A 14,478-nucleotide genomic window follows, 5' to 3' on the forward strand; every position below is an offset into this window, starting at 1 on the left:
TAGGGACCTGCAGAACTTGACGTAAGATTTTACATTAGCTCCAGGTCAAACTGCCTTCTTCTTTATCAAAATAAGTGACAAATCAGAACTGTAGAACGGGCTGGAACCGATGGCGGACACCGAGGAGCTAAAACTGGATTTTATTTTTAAGGAAATTTCCATTTCCGAGGGGAAAATGACAGGCGGCGGATGTAGCCATCAATCTTCGTTGAAGATGTTTCTACTTGATTCTATTCAAAGGCCAAAAAAAATAACTCATGAAATTATTGAATCCTTATTAAGGATTTAGGGCCTTCGTTCTTGCTCATGAAAATTACGTATTCTCGCAGATTCGGCCGACTTGATTTTTGAAAGGAAGGTGTAGAGATGTTTTTAACCTGTAAAATAGGCATAACTCAGCAACCTTCATCCTTCTGGTCTGTTGGGATCTAAAGTCTGCACATGCCACGTTAATAAAATAATAACTACCATCTGGAATTCTGCACAAAATTCTCTTCCAGATGTATTATTCATATTTATGACGATCATGAACCACCATAACAATTTCTTCTTCTCTTCCTCTTATTTTCTTTTCTTGTTTCTTGCTGTCAATCTATCGCTGTGTCTCTCTCCATCTCTCCCCTTTTCATCGTCACTATAGTGGGTGAAAATACAGGGGGCCCCTGTATTGTACGATAGCCGGCTATCGGGGTCCCTACATCCAAATTTTCATGCGCTGTCGTAACGATAGTCCAATCGGCGACTTCCTGCATACGAGGCCTAGAGTCTAACCCTTTTCCACTTGAAAAGATGTCGCAGTAAAGGCCGAAAGAAAGCTGCATCGTTCCCACAGCTCATTCAATCGAGGGGCAAACACTCGCGAAACACACAGATCCCGTTAGCCAGCCGGCCGTTGTCACAATGCATTGACGTCATCACAGCCCTCACACTGGCGAAATCGATAAGCGCCAGCAAGCTTATCATAACTTATCCTTTGCGATGAAGAAATAAATAAATCGCTCATTTCTATCAAATAGAAAACAACCAGACGTGGTTCCTTCAATAAGTTCCGTGGGAAAACAGCAGACCATGCAATCATACAGACGACAAAGCAGTCGACTACGCAAATAATTTCATGTCGAAATAACTCGCATAGTGCTTAGCAGCTTGGAGTACTTTCCCCAACGAACCAAAGCCTTTGTTTGCTGTGTGGGTTCCCTGAGTGGAAAACTTTGTTAGAAAGTCTTGCTGGAGGGAAGTAAAACAACACACACACACCTCCTCCATACTCCCGACAGCGATGTGATCTACTTAGCCTCAGTTTTTATAAACCCAAACTAAGTACTTTATAATAATCCTCAAAATTATCAAACAAGGTCAAACTTGAAATGAATTTGAAATGTAGTTTATGAACAAAATGTAGAAATTTAAACTGATAGCAAGTGTGTGTGTGTGTAAGAAGGTACAAAACAACTGGTCGTTGAGGTATTTTACGGTGAAGTCGAGGATAGGAGCTGGTGCCAGACTATTTGGCAAGGTGTTGTTCTAAACCGCTTTAATGGAGATTATAAATCGTAGGATGTCAGGAAAACTTGTGTGCCGAACTACAGGTGTGTGGGGAGTGCCATTGTGTGTGGGGAAGGAGGGGAAGAGAGAGAAGAGCGTGCTAATGAGGGAATGGAGAAACAAAGACTAGGTTGGCAGGCATTCGAAGCAAGCGTCCTGTACAGCGGGACCGGCACCGGAAGTAAGAGAAACATATGCACTCGACAGGGTAGGCTTTGTCAGATAGCCGTTTTTACGGGGTACGTCTAACCCTGCGCATGCACCTTAGCTCTTATTCACATCTACTTGGCATAAATTAATAATGATATAAATATTGATAGACGAATGTCCATACTTTGTCTCTCCATTTCTATCTCTCTTATATATATGTGATAAAAGAGGACTGCAGATGAAAAGGGTAAGTGCACGAGGTTATTTCTTAAACAACAAAGTATCTAACGCTTTTGAAATAAAGATCTGGCTAAAGGATTCGAAGAATGAAGATAATACATCGTAACGATACATCGTCAAGCAAACACGTGAATAAAGCTTTATAAAGAGAGAACCTACTATAACAAACGACAGAGAAGCGATCTCTTTTTTTTTTTTTTTTTTTTTTTGTCTGTCTTACTCTCTCAACCCTATCAGCCCACGCCTGGGTTTTCCGTTCCAATCTGCCTGGCAGCTTAGTGGTGATGTATCTATATACACGTGTTTGGTGTGTTTTCCTTGGTGAAAAAATATGTGGTTAAAAGAACACGAGCAAATTCAAGTGTAAACTGGACAGACTGAATTCATACACATCGGGTGCTGGCGGTTTGCCCGTTTAAAGCGCGCCATCCATCACAAATTCGTTAGAGACTGAAAACTAGCAAGGAAGGGGTGAAAACGCCTACACCTTGTGGATAAATAAATGAGTTGCTGAGAGCAGCAGGTCAAGCGGAGAAGCTGCGTCATCTGAACTCTATCTCCACACTACGTCATTCTCCCATCATGCAGTAGTATAAAACGGCTTTTGACTCCGGTGCTACAGAAAAAATGACTTTCTCTTACTGGAAGGGGATGCAATCCAATATTTTTGAACGTGAAATAGATAGCTGCATGTGCGCCACCCAGACACAATCTTTTTATCTATGGGGGAAGGGGATGAGGGGGGTTAACATGAGTACTAAAAGATGTTTGTTCAGTGCAGGTGTCTAAATAATTCGTTATGGCGCAGAGATTAAGCTAACCTAACCTTTGGTGCACCTGAAAAATGACGATATTTAAATGTCATACATTGCTTCTTTTTATTTTTTTTTAAAAAGCACATTAAAAGTGAGTCATTGCTGCCTGCTACATTCAATTAATTCTAGATCACGACTGGAACATGGCGCGGAAACAGTACTTGTCACAGTTGTTCCCTGAGGTCACGTGGAATGTGAAGTCACGGGAATGACAGACGATGCAAAAAATACTGCTGGTTGTTATGATGAAAAAGTGACAAAATTAATGGGAACAAATTGGACGTGAGGGCAAGCTGCTCATGATATCGCTCAGCAAAGAAGACAAGTCCTGTCGTAAATTCTGCTGAGTTTACCTTAAATGATAAATGGCTATCTACATAGAAAGACATACGTACATAGATGCATGCATGCGTGCACACCATGACAGGTTACCAAGGTTACTGATACGTGTATGTGTTGCTGGGGGTGGGTTGGGGGAGTGGAGGTCCCGGAATCTTTTAGTCACTGTGGAGGGAGGTGCACGGAACCGGCCATTTTGTAAGTCATCTAAGGTGCCCCTTTAGTAAGTGGATCAAACAGGATATCGAGTGTGTGATTTTGCGAGGCAAAACCATCCTCGAACGGTGGTACTCTGATTGCTTAGCTCTCCACTACCCATTTCATTAGTGTTCTCTTTCCACAATCCTAACATGAAACGCACAAATATGTTTTGTCCGGGTTTCCACCTCTTATTTTCATGTTAATTCCGTGTCAGCAAACGTTTACACAATCGTGCTATTTATTTTTTATCACTGAATGGTAAACCACCTGGTGTTGAAGCCTTGCTGTTTGCTGATGATGATATGGATTTTGTTTGTTGACGTTATTTATCTTATCTGTACTAGAAAATAACTACATCCTTAAAGCTTGAACCTGTGAGAATGATGAAAATGTGGAGGATAATGATAATTGTTGCTGTTTACTTCCCCCTTGAAATGGGTTCAATGCAAATTTTGAGTTGAGTTCGAGTTCATCTCTATCTTTCTGATACCCTCCTCACCCTCAAAAAATAAAAAAGGAATAATCATCCTTATCATGTTCCGGTCGGCACATCCCTTCACTAGAATCATGTGGTCTCCTATTTCGCTCTATTCTTTTCATCGTATTCTTTCACCATCCACCCACTTAATTTCTTCTTTCCTGTCAACTCTCATAGTTTAGCGCATCTCTCATAAGTGAACTATCCTCACTCTCTCATTCTGTGCATCCAGCATCTCGTTGTTGATCGTCACATCTGTCTGCGGCTTCCTGTGTCCCTACTGTGTGGTGAAAGTGAACACAACGGTCTTTTTTCTCTCCTCATTCATCACTGCAACTCATTGCCTTTGAAGTATCTTTGCCTACCTAGGCAAGCTTGCAGACTGATGAATTTATCGCAGAATCAGTCAGTCAACTGGCTGCCAGTTTTCTTCTTTCACTTGTTATTCTCCAGCAGCAGTCCAGGCGCCGAGGGAAAACGCCGGCTGTCCAACAGGACATGGTGGAAATTAAGACAGCACGGCGGGAGCCTTGAGGATCGACTGACACCTGCACATCACCGGCCTGATAGGGCGCTACGTGCCGCCGAATCTAACCTGCTGGCGGGACTATCAAAGTCTTAATTACCTGGCCACCTGAGCTGTCTGGCATTCTTCAACCCGTGTGAAGCGAAAAACCCTGACCTGGCGCTTGGCCATCTGCCCCCAGTTGTCAGCCAGCCAGCCGCGAGTTTTAACAGCTCAAAAGTCATGGACCCTTTGCTTCGCTTACAATAAAGGGGAACTCATTTGTAAAATCCTCCATAAATTTCCCCGTTGGTTAAAAGAAAGTAGTAAAACACGTAGTGAAAGTGTAATAGTCAGCTCATTGACAGCATACTTCGACTTTTTTCTATTGTTATCTAATCTATATTTTTTAGTTTATTAGACTAACATAGCTACAAAAGAATAAATGTTACTAATGTGTCTAATATCATAAATTGCTAAAATGAATAACATTCGCCAGCCTGTCCATCGATATACCGTCCTACACCCATGTATATGCGCATAACAGATAAATATATATTTGTATGTACAATTTGTATGTACATGCAATTTAGTTACATGCATCCAGATACACGAGTAGACACGCAGAGACACAATGTTGAACTATTAAAGGTCATGGGATTAATATTTTGTCTATTTCTTCCCTCCTCCGTCCCAATGTATATTCTTGTTGCCTCCCCTGCCGCATCCTTCATCTTAAAGTCCGTCTGTTTTATTGCAGGTAGAGGACTTCAGACTGCATCAGGTCCTCCATAGGCCGTCCAGCTATCTGACATCGGGCGTGATTAGCGCCAGTCGAGCTCCTGCACCTTAGTTGGCCTTTAAACAGAAGCGAGCGCAGCTTAGGCGCGTAGGGCTCCGTCTCTTCTCACTCATCGGCCACTGGTCATGTCTGATGGGAAGGAACCCCCTGCAGTTACTAATAAGGCGACCATGATGTAGCCAACCGCTCAGCGAGGGAAGTTAAAAAAAAAAGGTCAAGTGTCACATCGGCAGGTGGGCGGCAAAATGTCAAACCAACACACCAGTCTGTCAAGAAAATGTGAACACAAATTTACATTCCGTTTTTTGTCGGGAAGGAAGTCAGATTTTGGTATTCTCTACTGCAGATTAACTTATTCAACTTTCTGCATCCATTTTATTTGAGAGGGAAGCGTTTGTGTGTCGGGATTTTCATCCACAGTAACTGTTAGGAAACTGTCACAGAGAAGCCGTTTTCTGGAGATTAAAGACACGTACGTTCAGGGACTGAGCAACCTGCAAATGAACTGAACATGAACAGGCCAGTCCTTTAATTTACAGAAAATGAGGAAGAATTGGACATCCAGAAATAGTAATGGAATATATTCTATTTCTCAATGTGACGTATGCATTTCCGCTTCAGTAACATTGTATCATGCGAAAGTGAGGAATGCAATACGGTTATGGCGTGAGTACGCACGTTCCGGAACACCCGATTCACTCAAAAGTTTTCAGTAATCTTTTAAAATGATGGATGTAAGTTTTAAAAATAACTGCTGTAGAAAAGACACGCTGGGCACGAATGCAAGAGATTACGTGACCACCACGAGTGCAAGGGAGGTGAGTGGGTGATGTTTTACACCGAGCCAGCAACTAAGGGCAAGGCAGCCAGCCCTGTCAACAGATGCCACATGCAGAGATAGAACAGCATGCCCGAGACGAAAACTGAACCCAGGACAGCCAACCTTCACTGTCTTGGTGACAAGCGCTAACTGTTGCGCCACCTAACCGCCCCACACCACGAGTGTAAGGTCCATCCAGCTGCTATAAAGACAAGAGAACGGGGTACAGGATGTGGCGCCTTTCGTGTTAGACTTCACATCTCTGTAAGTGCCTTAGAAACAATACAAAAACACACATTTTAAAGCGAAACACGACAGACAAATAATACTACTTGCAACAGACACCTAATACACTTAGCAACAGCAGTTTTGTTTATAAACAGATAACACTCACGCATGTGGCGGTCGTTCGCAGAACACTGACATGTCGAACATTGCTGAAGCTCAGAGCAGTCTCAGTACTCCAGGTTGCTTAATCTGACCCAGATGAACAATATTTCGGGCAGTTTGCAAGACTCGCCTATTAAAGATCTGTTGAAATTATTCCGGTCTCATGTTTATCTCGCTTCGTGTGTCTGTCCATTTGGCCTCTCCGTGTTAGGTTTATCGTGCAGTCAGTCACATGTCTACCGACCGAGTAGTGAGTGAGAAGCATCTATCTTTACGGCGTTTAGAGAAGCAGTTATTTCCATTCTGACGCAACGGCTAGATTTCTGTGTCTCTGTGTTTACTGCCGTTTATATTTTTAAAAACTTTCTGGCCCACCTCTTGCCCTGTGTTCGTGCAACTATCTTCTTTCTTCTTCATTTGATTTACCTAATTCTCTCAGTATCTGTTATCTGTTTCTTCACCTCATTCTTGTTTCCCTGGTCACCGTCTCGTTAATTGAAAACCATGACCTCGAGCTTGGATGTCTCTATTACACACACAGACACACTTCACACATTCTCTTTTTCTCATCTTTTATCAGTAGCAGTCTCCTGAAATGGGCCAAAAGGTCTTAATCTAAAGATTAAAGTTATAAAAATAAACACAATTATTGCAAGAAAACAAACAAAAACTATGCATGCACAGATCTGTAAGATACATGTTATCTCTGTTAAAGTAGATGCTGCATTTCTAACTTGATTTTTTACCTTCCTTAAAAGTCAATTGCCGACAACTATTTGTTTTCCTTCGTTCAAGCCGTCTAGTCTAGCATAACACCAAATCTTTGGTTGCAGGCAGGAAAAACGTTATGCAAATTTCCAATACATTTGAAACAAAACTTTAGATAAAGAAAATGCTTAAAAGCCAACAGTTTAACATTACGTGGCAGAACACTGCGTACAAAGTTGTTTTTTGTGTGTGTGTGTGTGCAAGAGTGGTTCCATCAATCCGTTGTTGACTGCAAAAAGCAATGTCAGTTTAAAAGTTGTTTTAACTTGATGGCCAGAGAAAAAAGTCTCTCTTCATGAACGGGATGTATCACAAACGACCCAGTCGGGATGTTACGACAGGCAATAGAACAGTTAACCGAAAGGTCAGCACATCAAAAATGAAAAAAAAAAAGAAGACAACTGAAATTATTCGTTCTGAATGCATTTGTATTGTTAATACCTAATTTCCTCTTCCTTAGGAACTTGACAGCCAGAAAAATCTGCGGGCTACATGGACAGATGGACGGAGCGTCTAGTTTTATCTCGCAAAAGTGAAACTCGCAAAGGACTTGAGTGCTGAGTGAATGAATGTCTTCAGGAGCTTGTAGATGTCGCAAAGACTTGCACGGAAGTGATGCCATGTCCACCTCTCACTGCACAATAGCTTGAGCGCTCCTCACTGACGTCACAAGGCGTTCTAAGTGCAATACCGCTCACGCCTGCAATGCACCTGACTGCACGTTCTCGTGGCGTGCCTACCCAGGGCTGGTCTTGTCCGAACTTGACATGAAGTGCCTTGTAGGTAAGTAAATGTCAAGTATCTACAGCCATTTTTTGTTAGTTATGATTTCGAATTTAATCCCGTGGTTTTACCTTTACCTGACATTTGTGATGTGAATTGGCATTAATGGCTTTTCCGTGGACTGCGAGGATGTAACACTTTTCATTTTTTACTTCATCGTCGTCAGAAATCTTGAAGGGCAATAAACACTTGTTTCGGTTGTCCGCCCACTGTCAAACTCTTTGCCCACTTGAAAACAAGAAACAGCTTAGTTACAAGAAGCAGCATTTGCGATGCCCATAATCAACGGAGTCTCAAAAGCAGTCTCTTTATGATTTCCCTTGTGCACATCTCAAAGACAAAAATTCTGCATTATCGTTATTATTGTTATTTAAAAAAACGTTCCCTCACAAAGTCACCAAAACATTAGCCATCTTGTTCTCATAACACAGATGGTGGCATCCAGGAAACGATTGCTCGGAATAATGGATCCTCCCCCCACATCCTAAAGAAATTATTTTGCTGTATGCTATTTTGTTGTTATTCTTGTGTGTGTTTTTTTGCTTTGCCGTGAACGCCTTGTTTTCCTTGATATTCTGTCTCAATATTTTGAGCAACCCTGGCTTTATTTCTCAGTTGACATCTCCTATGCCGCAGTCAAAGCGCACGATGTTGTGTCTGGCTTTTAACTGCGCTGTTGTTGTTTTTACATTGCACCCCAGGGTTTCGGAGAAACAAACTGAGACAGTTGACATTTGCCTGACGTTTGAATAGGACACAGGCCTGAAGTTTTCCCACATGTTTGTATCCGTGCAGGAGTAAACTGAAATGTATTATAATGTAGCAGCCTCAATACCAGCGCCAAATAAACAATGATTTATTGTAAAATGCACTTGTGATATAGTCGAACGTAATCTCGGGATTGTCCTGTTCTTACTACGCGGTCCAGACATGTAAACGGTCTTTTTAGGAGATAATGACACCATGACTAACAGCTGTTTCAGCTGAGTAGAAGAAGAAATGCATGGCATGAGAATGCACTCATAGAGATGTGGCAATAGTAACAGAATAGAAGCAGTGGCAGAAGTTGTATTGTCGTGGTAACAATGCAGTGTACTAGCAGCACCACCTGTTGGATGAAAAGGTTTCCTCGCGCTACTCCCCAGCTACACCGCCAAAGCACAAAAAGGTCGCCTTCATTTTTTTTCTGTGTGAAGGATTCATTCGGCGTGAATACAAAAGTAGTTGTTTATTCCCATGTCCCCTGCATTATGCATGAACATTCCTTCTGTCTTCTGCCGCCTTTCCTGAGGGCTGCAAAGGATGACTCATCCAGTTACACTTTTGACTTGAAAGCCACTTTGCTAAGAAGCATGTCTTCATTTACATACAGTTTATTTTTGTTGAGTTGTTATTGCTATCAATATATAAATAGAATAAAAGCATTACAAATACTAAGTATTAGAAGCGATTTATGATTTTTAAATGATTGACTGACATATTTCAGCTTGTGGAATATTACAGCAAGGAAAAATAGATGTTACGCCCTTCCCCCACTGTCTCTCTTCCTCTACAGAATTTATAATGTCATTGTTTATCTCTCCATTATTTATGTGTTTGAATGCAATACCGTATGAAACGAAAATGGACATTTTCTTGTCATAATCACAGAACACATGCGAATGGACATGTACGAAATAAGTATGGTACCAAAGTCTATTAACATCAATGATAGAGTAAACAGTATTCCCGTTCTCGTACTATGCGTTGATAGTTTTATTTCGGTGTTTATTGCTATTTAACCTATTTACGATGTAATCACAGCAAAGCACGTTTGAGAAAAATGAATGCTTTATTTAGACATTTAAATTTCCGACCAGTCGGTTAAAAATCCACTGTTAAAAAAGAACAGAGCTATTATTTTTACAGAGATTACATCTCCTAGTTCCTAAATTAGCATTGCTTTTCTTTTGACCCTCTCTTCCGTCAGGGCTGTCATACGTCCATGCATGCATAATGAGAGGCAAATTGCTTCCCTTAAAAAATTTTCCTTTAAAGTATTTTTGCAAATCCCTCAGCAACTCGAAATGTGAGAGAAAGATTGAGTCTCCTTTTAAGAGCCTTGGTGTCGCAGTGAAGCGGTATGTTTGAAAGCGCGGAAACTCGCTCTACACAACTAAATATGAGGTACAGCAATTGCGCAGTTACTACAACAGTTAAGTGCAAGAGGGAGAAGGACCATAAATCAAGCTGCTTGACAAGCTGTCAGTACTATTCATCTCTTCACACTCGTCTTTCGCCGACTACGAGTGTTTCACCCCTTCACCTCGAGTTAACAATCAGACAGGACTGGGAGCGAAGCTTCAAAACAGTTTTAATGGACAAAGTCTGTACTTGTGGAAATCTACGTTTCCTGAGCTCGAATATTTTAAGGCGGAACAATTTGAAGATAATTGTGGTTTAGCAACAGTTGACGCATGCGCCCTCGCACACAATAAATTAGGGTTGGAGGACGTAGGTTCTGTTTGAAGGCGTTCCCTAATTTAAGTTTTGCCCCCAGGGACAGATTTCTATACATGCTGCACTGCGCTACACCAGGAAAGGAATCTGGTCTAAAGATGACAGTGACAAGTTTATATTTCGTTGAAGAGGTCCCTCCTGCCGAGGCCATTGCAAGAAAGCCGGTGCTAATCATGTTTAGATGCAGATGACGAAGAAAGGTCGGGCTACTATTTAGAGGATTCAATAGTTCATGCAAGTCTATTCCTTTCATTCTGTTAACATTTCTAAAGCAGTCAGCTGCCAGATGGGGGAAGGGGAATGCAAAATTGGTGTTTCACGCCATCAATAGTTAAGGCAAACCAGCCAACTCTGTAAACAGATGCCATATAGAGAGAAATAACAGCGTGTCCGAGACGAGATCTGAGCCCAGGACAGCCAATCCTAGCTGTATTGGTGACAGGTAGTAACCGTTGTACCACCGTAGCACCCTCAGCTGCCAAGAGTAGCCTTGAAGGTGCTAAAGCACATTCAGAGGGCATGAGGATCGAATCTAAATATAATAAGAGACACAGATTACTCAACATGTCATACTTTGAACCATCATTACACCTTCTTTGATCTTTGCCAAAGAACAGAAGAAAATTCTCTCCCTTCTACCTTTTTTTCTCTCTTCCTCGGTTCAAGACTACTTTATAATTGCTTCTCTTTTATACGCTTGAGTACTGCTCTTACATTGAATGTTTCTGTAACACAGGCTATGAAGAACTTCAAGGCTAAGAAGAAAATACAAGCCCAACCGCACACAGACAGTTCGCTAAGCAGTGATTAAAACAGCGTGAAGATAGTTGTGTTAGTCCACAATCTTCCCGGCTTAGTTTTCACGATAGCATGATCAAAAGGACGTTGACCATCGTCAGTGATAATTCTTATCTGCTCTTTTAACAGCTGCCACTGCAAAGTTGTAAATGCAGGATCACTCCACTTTATTTGCAATTTTAATCCCTTAGCTTAAAGCCTGCTTGATGGAACAGGATGTAGAACATGTTTCTCAAAAGATTCTCCTCTGTGGATTTCCTCTTCTCTTCTTCTTCCTTTCTTTCCTTTAGTCTTTCTTTTTTCTCTGTCCTTATGTTTTCGAGCTTTTTGGTACAAGGGTTTGTAAATGTGGCTGTTATTGTTACTGTGTCTGAAGCGGTGATCAGAGAGTACAAGCATGTCTATGCGATTGTTTTTGAGGGACTGCATGCTTTTGTGCGTGTGTTAGAGAAGTTATGATCACCTCTTCAATCTAAATGTGAACTGTTTTCTTGTATAACAATATTAGGTGGGTATTTTACACAGTAAATACGTAAATATTGACTTAATGAGGACGCGCTTCACAGTAACGCTTACTTTTGAAACGTCTGGCACGCAGCTCCCACATACCACAATGCCTCAGAAGTCATTGACCCTGAAATATTGAAGTGGTCAAGTGATAAGAGTCATCTCCTCTCCTTTTGAGTACTTAGGTGTGTGCCTATAAGTCGAGCACTGTATGTCAAACGAGCGTTTGCACAGACGTTCACTCGAGTCAATTTACCACTCAAAAACCTGCTGTCACCAGATTCCACACCCACTCCAAAACTACCCTGTTCTAAAAAGATCAAGGTGAACGTACACCGGGTATCGTCCTAAGTTGTATCGTAACGATCCTCCACTGCCTGCAGCTAAAGACAGCAGTTAGGCCCCCATTGCATCTCTTAACTGAAATGCAATCATCAGCCGTCCTCAGGCTATGCGTTCGCAGCTAGTAAGTGCAACTCACGAGAACGCTAGCGACACCTACAGTTCACACGCGCTTTAGTGTCATATATAGTGAAACCTACAGTTCACACGCTTTAGTGTCATATATAGTGAAACCTACAGTTCACACGCGTTTTAGTATATCATATACCTACATTTCACACAGCGTAGAAGAACAGCCCTACAACACATAAAGCAGATTTTAAAAATCGCAAGTTTCTGCTTAAATCGTGTTGTGTCGTCTAACAAAACAGGTTAACTGTGGATTAAAAATAATGCGTGTTCGTGATCCTCTTTTTTCAAGTTTGTTGTCTTCACGTTGCTTCGGTCTCCACAGAGAAAGGCCAACTCTGAATACCAACATGGCCCTTAACCCTTTTTTTAACGATGAATCCCGAACTGCGGCTTTTGATATTATTCTTAATAGGGAGCCTAAAAATTGAGGCGAGGTGATAATGCACATGGAAATAAGAATCTAGAATCGACAGGGAATAAAGACAGCTGACTGTTTACAAAAATCCTGTGCTGTCGCACCATGCTTTCAACGAAAGTGAACTGTCAACAACAGTGCACTCAGTCGTGTTGTCTACGAAATGCAGGCTCTCAAGAGAGGGAAACCGTTCGCATCATTGTCCCGGACGGGGGAAGGATTTCGCGGGAAGCTTTTGCGACGTGTGTGACGTAATTTCCGGGGCAACAAAGGTCAGGAGACAGCGCGTTGAAACGCTGCACCATGCGAAAGTGCAGACAGGCACGTGCAAAAACAAAGTTCAAAGAAAAAAAGTGTGCGGACTCTTCTAGGCCTACGTGCCGCCCAACAGACACTCACGAAGGTGCGGAAAGGACGACCAGACCCTCCCTTTACCCCCCGACTTTCTCCCCCACATATCCCCTTGCACGTAACGCTGGGAGGGTGCAGGGAAAACCTTCAATAAAATAAGCTTGACACTTTGTATGCTCCTTCCAGGCCGATCCCTGACACTTAAGCTTTCTTTTCCTTTTTTTTTAAAAAAAGTGATGTCTCTGAGGACAAACCGATCTGAATGCTGGTGTCGCTAATGTTGACGACGACGTACACAGTGATGCTTTTCTGAGGAAGATGGATTGTCAAATACAGATATTTCTTTGAAAGTGGCTACCGTGAAAAGCTGTAGGGTTTTTTTTTTCTAGATGAGCTTGTCTTTAAAAACACATTTGCGAAGACAGAGGGTTTTTTTTAATTCGTTAATGCTGGGATCAATGGTGGGAGATGCTCGAGCTAAACAGCGTCCTTTTACTTACAAATAAAGCAGCGTTTGATTATGGAATACTAACAAAAGAACGAAGATGCTGCTTTTATGTCAGATGATAATGTCATATTGATGAGATGCGTTCAGGCGCAAGAGTCTGAAGACATATTTGTCGTTGGCGGTGACCGAATACCAACAAGTGAAAAAAAATTATATTTAATATAGGAAATGATCACAAAAAGAGTGAACGGTGAAACAGAGCTAGCATGAAGGTTACGTGAGAAAACTGAGATTCAGTTGACGACAATCCTGACGACCAGTTTAACTGTTGTTTTAAAAAGAGGATATTAAAGGTCTGTCAAAATGAACATATAGTGTTCGTTTCAGGCCATAAAATATGAAAAAGTCTTAAGGGTATAGCTTGGTGTCGTGTAGTGCACCACAGCCACCGCTCCTTCCTCGGGACTGTCTTTAGGATGATAATGATGATTATCTATATAAGTCAACCAGTGCGGCCTTTGGTGAGACTCCCAAGGCTAACGGCTCTTTCTTCTTTGGGTTTTCTCCTGCTCTCCTCTATACATACATATTTTTATTGTTTAGGCTATCAGCCCCTAATATGAGGGTGACATTATAATAACTTTTTAAAATTTCTAATGTATTACATATGTTGCAACGTGTATACACACATGCAGAGTGAGAAAGCGAGAAAACGCAAGATTTTAATGGTTGAGGTGGAGTGAAAAGCAGTCAAACTGAGATTCATGGAAAGAAAGAGTGAGCTAGACACATAAACAGGAGACAGAAAATTGTTGAAGAGTTTAACACGGGGGAGAAAAAAATAAGAGAGAGAGAACACGGAGGAGAAGGAGGAATGGGTACAGAGAGAGATGAAAAGGCTAGAGCGGATGAAAGAGCACGTGACTGATGTGCAGATGCAGACTAATGCTGAGAGGGTGTATGTGACGCCCGCCACGTTGTCGCTAAACGTTCGCTATAGCGTGTCGCAGAGTACTCCCCGAGGATCGCTCGTAAAATGGGCAAATAATAAAAAAAAAAGTTAAAACAACATGGAAGGTAACTTTTCACAAGGTTGTTTTGAGTATTTTTTTTTCCAATCCTGTGTAGGGTTTGTAGGTCATGCGACAAC

The sequence above is a fragment of the Pomacea canaliculata genome, linkage group LG1, assembly GCF_003073045.1.
Source record: "Pomacea canaliculata isolate SZHN2017 linkage group LG1, ASM307304v1, whole genome shotgun sequence".
Lineage (NCBI taxonomy): Eukaryota > Metazoa > Mollusca > Gastropoda > Architaenioglossa > Ampullariidae > Pomacea > Pomacea canaliculata.